Source organism: Sarcophilus harrisii, chromosome 3, assembly GCF_902635505.1.
Source record: "Sarcophilus harrisii chromosome 3, mSarHar1.11, whole genome shotgun sequence".
Taxonomy (NCBI): Eukaryota; Metazoa; Chordata; class Mammalia; order Dasyuromorphia; family Dasyuridae; genus Sarcophilus; species Sarcophilus harrisii.
Genome location: NC_045428.1, coordinates 2,424,856 through 2,433,040, shown reverse-complemented (window position 1 = coordinate 2,433,040; position 8,185 = coordinate 2,424,856).

Below are 8,185 nucleotides of genomic sequence, written 5' to 3'. Positions count from 1 at the left end.
TCAAGGGAAAATGCCCACTTTCATATAGGCAGGCTGAATTGAATGCCCTTTTGAATTCAGAGGAAGGAATTATTTCGATATGTGAAGCCCACTAGAGTCATTATATCCTCACATGAAGGAAGCTTGTCCTTTCTATTAACTGAATCTTTACATATGCCCAATTTCCACTCTGCCTTGTCTCCTATCTCCATTTTACATTAGCATTTGTTTGAGGTGAAAGTTTGGGCCCCTAAAACAACAAGTGCACAGCAAAATCTTTCTTTTTTCTCAGGCAGGTCTTGATGGACACTTCCATACTGAACCTCCTTTAAATCTTCAGACAGGAAAAGATGAAAATTGGCTGATTCAGGATCAAGAGTTATATCCCTCTGGAAACTCATGAGCACTTCTATCAATCCTGTGTTGGGGCAGGTGGGTTAGGAAATGTAAGCAAGCTCTGATTCTTGAAAGAACAGCTCCTCATTCCTTTCCAAAGTGCCTGGAACATTTCTGCAGGCATCTTGTTCAATTCTCCTCTACTTCTAATATCATTTGTTGCAGTTTCTCTTCTGAACCAGGACAGAGCAGCCAACCCTGCTGTATTTTAGCTGAGAAGCTATCACTATATTCTCCACGAGGAGCCTCTCTCCTCTGGGTCTCCTTGCATCTCACCTGTACTGGGCTGCATCCCCCCCTGCTCAATTGAGACAGATCTTTCCTGAAATTCTTCCAAGATATCTGCTACTGAAAATTTGTTACACTCCAAATATTTTGTGGGTTCTGTGATTCCAAAATGTGTTTACAGACTTGATCTAGTTCTGAGGGAAGCCATGGAGAGCTCAAGTAAAGTCCTGTCTACTCTCCACCATCTTGGCTCTGACCTCTCATTGCAGATTCTGGATGTGTTGGAACATTTTGTACTTGTTCTCCTCCAGTTTGACCACATTGTCTCTGGTCCAGCCTTTTCATATGTTGCTATTCTTCATCCCATCACAACTGGGGCATCTTCCCATATTTAGACATAATTGACAGCTTCAAAGTATAGGTATACTTCTTAAAGTGTCCTCTCTTTCTCACTGTGTCCAATTTAAAATTTCTCTCTTTTTTTTTTAAGACAGTCCATGTCTCCTGGAGCCTGTTCTTTCACTCATCAGTAGCTGTTTCCAAGAGAAGAATTTGGTGATTCTTGGGCTGTTGGGGTGACAACCAGGAATCACAGAGTAGCCTCTGGTCTTCTCACAGAAGAACTCTTTTTCCCCTATGTTGATCACAAGTAGTTGGGCCCATCATGCTCTGCAACAAATGGGATCAGAGCACTGGCATTTTGTGCCAGTGATGCACAGATGCTTGTTGGGTACCAACTCTCTGTATTTGATGACACCTCTGCACTCTGGGCAGATTTTAAGATTTCAGTGTCTCCCTCTGTACACTAAATAAGACACTCTACAAAATGTGTCCAATTTTTCTCCAACCTATCTTTCTAATATTTTATATTCTTCTTCATGCTGTGATGTTTGCAGTGGTGCATTGGTAAATATTTAACAACTACCTCTTTCATCCCCCAAAAAAATGTATGCATACAACATTTTCAAGTTTATCCTATATTATTAACATTTCTTCATCATTTTTTGTCTACACAATCAATTCAATAAATCATAAACTTCACTAATATTACATAGTGTAGGTGATACAATAAATAGAAATTGAGGCCTTGTATCAGGAAATTGAGAGTCTGGCCTTAGATACTAGCTGAATTACCTTGTCTCAGTTTCCACATCTCCAAAATATAGATAATAATTGTACCTACCTCTCATAATTATTGTGATGATCAAATGAAATATTATGTGTCAAGTACAGAACATAGAACCTTCATATAGTAGGTACATAATAATGCAAAGAAAAAAATGAACAAAACAAGTATTCCAATATAACATCATTTCCATTACCATTTTCTCTGTAAGGCAGTTTAATACACACATAAAAGTGTTCATTTAGAATTATTCATAGGGGAATGTACAATGTCTGCATCTCTAAGTAGTATTTATTAAACACCCCAATGAACACAGTGCTATAAGTTGATGTGCCAAAGTTAACTGGAATAGAATATAGTAGGAATCAAAATTCTTCCCCACTTAATATTATTTTCCCCAATTATATGAAAAGATTGTTCTCAACATTCATTTTGTAACATTTTGAGTTTGAATTTTTTATATCTTCCTCCCTTACCTCCCCTCTCTCTAAGACAGCAAGCAATCTGATATAGGTTTATAAATGTACAATCATTTTAAAACATATTTCCATACATGTCATGTTATAAAAGAAAAATCAGAACAAAAGGGGAAAATGTTGAAAAAGAAAACAACAACAAAAAAACAAAAGTGAAAACAATATGCTTCAATCTGCATTCAGTTCTTTCTCTGGAGGTTTGTGGTATTTTTACCCTAAGTCTATTAGAATTGTCCTAGATCATTGTATTGATGAGAAGGTCTAAGCTTATAATCATTAATCATTATACAATCTTGCTTTTAATGAGTACAATATTCTCCTGGTTCTGCTCTCTTCACTCAGCATCAATTCAATTAAAGGTTTTCCAGGCTCTTTATAAAATCAGCCTGATGGTCATCTTTACAGAACAATAATATTCCATTACAATCAAATACCAATGTTTATTAGTCATTCCCAATTGATGGACATTCACTCAATTTCCAATTTTTTGCCACCACAAAAAGAACTGCTACAAAAACTTTTTTTTTGCACATGTGGTTCCTTTTCCCTCTTTTATGACCTCTTTGGGATTCGGATCCAGTAGTGGCACTGCTGAATCAAAGGATATGCACAGCTTTGTAGCCCATTGGGCATAGTTCCAAATTGCTCTCCAGAAAGCCTGGATCAGTTCAACTTCACCAACAATGTATTAGTGTCCTAGTTTTCCCACATCGCCTCCAACATTTGTCATTATCTTTTCCTGCCATTTAGCCAATCTAAGAGGTATGTAATGGTATCTCAGAATTGTCTTAATTTGCATTTTCTGATCAATAATGATTTAAAGAATCTTTTCATATGAGTAGAAATGGTTTTAATTCATCTGAAAATTGCCTATCATATCCTTTAGACCATTTATTAATTGGGGAATGACTTGAATTCTTATAAATTTGAGTCAATTCTCTATATATTTTAGAAATGAGGCCTTTATCAGAAGCCTTAAATGTAATCCCCCTCTTCCCCCAGTTTATTGCTTCCCTTCTAATTTCCTTTTCTAAAATGGGACTATTTAAGTAATTTGTTTCCTTCCTTTTTAATCTGGGCATTCTACATTTTTGTTAATATTCATCCATTTCACTTAGATTATCATTTTTTGGGCATACAGTTGGAGCAAAATAGTTTCAAATTATTTCTCCAATTTCCTCTTCATTGGTGAAAAGTTCATCTTTTCATTTTTATACTAATCATTTGATTTTCATCTTTCAATTTTCTGATCAAATTAACTAAAGGTTTACATATTTTGTTGGTTTTTCATAAAACCAGCCCTAGTTTTTTTATCAGTTCAGTCATTTTTCCTTTCAATTTTATTAATTTCCTCTTTTATTTTCAGTATTTCAAAATTGGTATTTACTTGGGGATTTTTTAGTTGATTGTTGGTTTTTCCTAGCATTTTTGGTTGCATGCTCAATTATTGATCTTCTGTTTCTCTATTTTATGCAAGCAAGCATCTAGAGATATAAAACTTCCCTAAAGAACTGCTTTGACTGCATCCAATAAATTTTGGTATGTTGTCTCATTTTGTCATTCTCTTGGATGAAATTATTGATTGTGTCTATGATTTGTTGTTTCACCACTCATTCTTTAAGATCAGATTATTTTGTTTCCAATAAATTTTTCGTCCATTTTTCCCTGGCTCTTTATTACATATGATTCTTATTGCATCATGATCTGAAAAGGATATATTTACTGCCTTTTGGCATTTGATTTTGAAATTTTTATGCCCTAATATATAGACAATTTTTGTATATGTTTCATGAACTGCCAAAAAATGTATACTCCGTTCTGTCTCCATTCAATATTCTCCAAAGAGCTATCATACCTAACTTTTCTAAAATTCTTTTTACCTCCTTAACTCGTTTCTTATTCAATTTGTGGCTTGATTTATCTAATTCTGAGAGAGTAAGGTTGAGATTACCTAATAGTATAGCTTTGCTGTCTATTTCTTCTTGCATCTCTTTTAATTTCTCTAGGAATTTGGATGCCTTGCCATTTGTGTATATGTTTCCTATTGATATTACTTCATTAGCTATGGTACCTTTAGTAGCAAGGTATAGTTTCCTTCCTAATCTCTTTTAATCAGATCTATTTTTGCTTTTGCTTGATCTGAGATCAGGATCACTATCCTGCTTTTTATTTTTATTTTTATTTTTACTTCACCTGAAGCATAATAGATTCTGCTCCACCAGTCTTTTACCTTTACTCTGTATGTATCACTCTATTTTAAAAGTGTTTCTTGTAAACAATATGTTGTAGGATTCTGGCTTTTAATGTAGTTGTTATCATCTTCTTTTTATCGAAAGTTCATCCATTCACAGTCACAATTAAAATGACTAATTCTACATTTCTTGCTATCTTATTTACTCCAAGATATGCTTTTCCTTTCCTTTCCTCCTCCTCAATATTTTACTTCTGACTACCACCTCCATCAAACAGTCCTCCCCTTTACAGCCCCTCCCTTTTCTTATACCTTTCCCCTAATATTTCTGTTTTCCTTTCTATTAACCTCTCCCTTTCCTTTGCTCTTTTCCCTCCACTTCCTTATAGAGTAAAAGCCTTATATAGGCTATGAAGCCAAATATTCTGATATTCTCTCTATCAAATATTGAGTTATGATTCACAAAATATTCATCCCCTCCCTTCTTTCCCTCAAGTATAATAGATCTTTCCCTCTTCATAAGATGTAATTTCCCTCCTTTTATCTTCATTTTCCTCTTTTCCCAGTACAATCCCCTTTCACCCTCTAGTTTCATATATATATATATATATATATATATATATATAAATATTATATCATCATAGTAAAATCAAATTATACCTGCACTCTCCATATATATTTATAACAGAGAGAGTTCTTAAGAGTTCTTTCCTTTTTACTTTTGATGCTTCTCTTGAGTTCTGTATTTAGAGATCAAATTTTTTGTTCAGCTCTCACCTTTTCATCAGAAATAAATGAAATTTTTCCTTAATCTTATAGTTCTGAAATTTTGCCACAATATTCCTTGGGGTTTTATTTTAGGGTTTCTTTCAGAAGGTGTTCGATGAATTCTTTCAATGCCTATTTTACCTTCTGATTCTATTACATCTGGGCAGTTCTCTTTGATGATTTCTTGTAAAATAGTATCTAGGCTCTTTTTTTCATCATAGTTTTCAGAAAGTCCAATAATCCTCAGATTATCTCTCCTAGATCTATTTTCCAAGTCTGTCGTTTTTTTGAGTAGATAATTCGTGGTTTTTCCAGTTTGTCATTTTTTGTTTTGCTTGACTGATTCTTGCTGTCTCAATGAATCATTAGTTTCAATTTGTTCTTGGATAGGGCGAGCAAATATAATAAAGATGACAATATTACCTAAACTAATCTATATATTTAGCGCTATACCAATCAGACTCCCAAAAACTATTTTAATGACCTAGAAAAATAACAACAAAGTTCATATGGAAAAACAAAAGGTCAAGAATTTCAAGGGAATTAATGAAAAAAAAATCAAATGATGGTGGCTTAGCTGTACCAGATCTAAAATTATATTATAGAGCAGCAGTTACCAAAACTATTTGGTATTGGCTAAGGAATAGATTAGTTGATCAGTGGAATAGATTGGGTTCAAGGGATAAAACAGTCAACAAATATAGCAACCTAGTCTTTGACAAACCCAAAGATCCCAGCTTTTGGGATAAGAACTTACTGTTTGATAAAATTGCTGGGAAAATTGGAAACTAATATGGCAGAAACTAGGCATTGATCCATACTTAACGCCGTATCACCAAGATAAGGTCAAAATGGGTTCATGACCTAGGCATAAAGAATGAAATTATTAATAAATTAGAGGAACATAGGATAGTTTACCTCTCAGACCTGTGGAAGGGGAAGGTCTTTATGACCAAAGCAGAACTAGAGATCATTACTGATCACAAAATAGAAAATTTCGATTATACCAAACTGAAAAGTTTTGTACAAACAAAACTAATGCAGACAAGATTAGAAGGGAAGCAATAAACTGGGAAAATATTTTTACAGTCAAAGGTTCTGATAAAGGCCTCATTTCCAAAATATATAGAAATTAACTCTAATTTATAAAAATCAAGCCATTCTCAATTGAAAAATGGTCAAAGGATATGAACAGACAATTCTCAGATGAAGAAATTGAAACTATTTCTAGTCATATGAAAAGATGCTCCAAGTCATTATTAATCAGAGAAATGCAAATTAAGACAACTCTAAGATACCACTACACACCTGTCAGATTGGCTAAGATGACAGGAAAAATAATGATGATTGTTGGAGGGATGTGGGAAAACTGGGACATTGATTCATTGTTGGTGGAGTTGTGAACGAATCCAACCATTTTGGAGAGTAGTTTGGATCTATGCTCAAAAGTTATCAAACTGTGCATACCCTTTGATCCAGCAGTGTTACTACTGGGATTGTATCCCAAAGAGATTATAAAGAAGGAAAGGGACCTGTATGTGCTCGAATGTTTGTGGCAGCCCTTTTTGTAGTGGCTAGAAACTGGAAACTGAATGGATGTCCATCAGTTGGAGAATGGCTGAATAAATTGTGGTATATGAAAATTATGGAATATTACTGTTCTGTAAGAAATGACCAACAGGATGATTTCAGAAAGGCCTGGAGAGACTTACACGAACTGATGCTGAGTGAAATGAGCAGGACCAGGAGATCATTATATACTTCTACAACAATACTAGATGATGACCAGTTCTGATGGATCAGGCCATCCTCAGCAACGAGATCAACCAAATCATTTCTAATGGAGCAGTAATGAACTGAACTAGCTATACCCAGAAAAGAACTCTGGGAGATGACTAAAACCATTACATTGAATTCCCAATCCCTATATTTATGCACACCTACATTTTTGATTTCCTTCACAAGCTAATTGTACAATAATTCAGAGTCTGATTCTTTTTGTACAGCAAAATAATTTTTGGTCATGTATACTTATTGTGTATCTAAGTTATATTTTAATATATTTTAACATCTACTGGTCATCCTGACATTTAGGGAGGGGTGGGGGTAAGAGGTGAAAAATTGGAACAAGAGGTTTGCTAATTGTTAATGCTGTAAAGTTACCCATGTATATATCCTGTAAATAAAAGGCTATTAAATAAAAAAAAAAAAAAAGAAATAAATGAAATTCACCTGTATCATTGAATGTCCATCTTCTTCCCTGAAAGATAATGCTCAATTTAGTTGAATAGTTGATTCTTGACTACAATCCAAGTTCCTTTGCCTTTTGGAATATCAGATTCTAGGCCCTTTGATCCTTAAAGGTAGAAGCTGCTAGTTCCTGGGTAATCCTGATTTAGCTTCTTGATATTTGAATCATTTGTTTCTGGCTGCTTGCAATATTTTTCCTTGACCTAATAATTCTGAAATTTAACTACAATATTCCTTGTAGTTTTCATTTTGGATCTCTTTCAGGAGGTGATTGGTGAATTATTATTTTTTAATTAAAGCTTTTTATTTTCAAAACATATGCATGGATAATTTTTCAACATTGATCCTTAAATCCATTGAATTCTTTCTACCTTCTGGTTTTGTTTTGTTTTGTTTTCTTTTGTTTTGTTTTTGCCTTCTGGTTCTAGGACATCAGTGCAGTTTTCCTTGATGATTTCCTGAAAGATGATGTCTAGGCTCATGGTTTTCAGTAAGTCCAATAATCATTAGATGGTGCCTCCTAAATCTATTTTTAGGTCAATTGTTTTCCAACGTGGTATTTTATATTTTTTCTATTTTTCACTTTTTGGTTTTGTTTGCCTGATTCTTGATGTCTCATTGAGTCATTCATCTCCATTTGTTCAGTTTTAATTTTAATGAAATATTTTCTTCACTTGTCTTTTTAGCTCTTTTTGTATTTGGCCAGTTGAATTTTCAAATGAGTTGTTTTCTTCAATGTATTTTTTTCCCAGTTCATAAATTCTGTTTTCA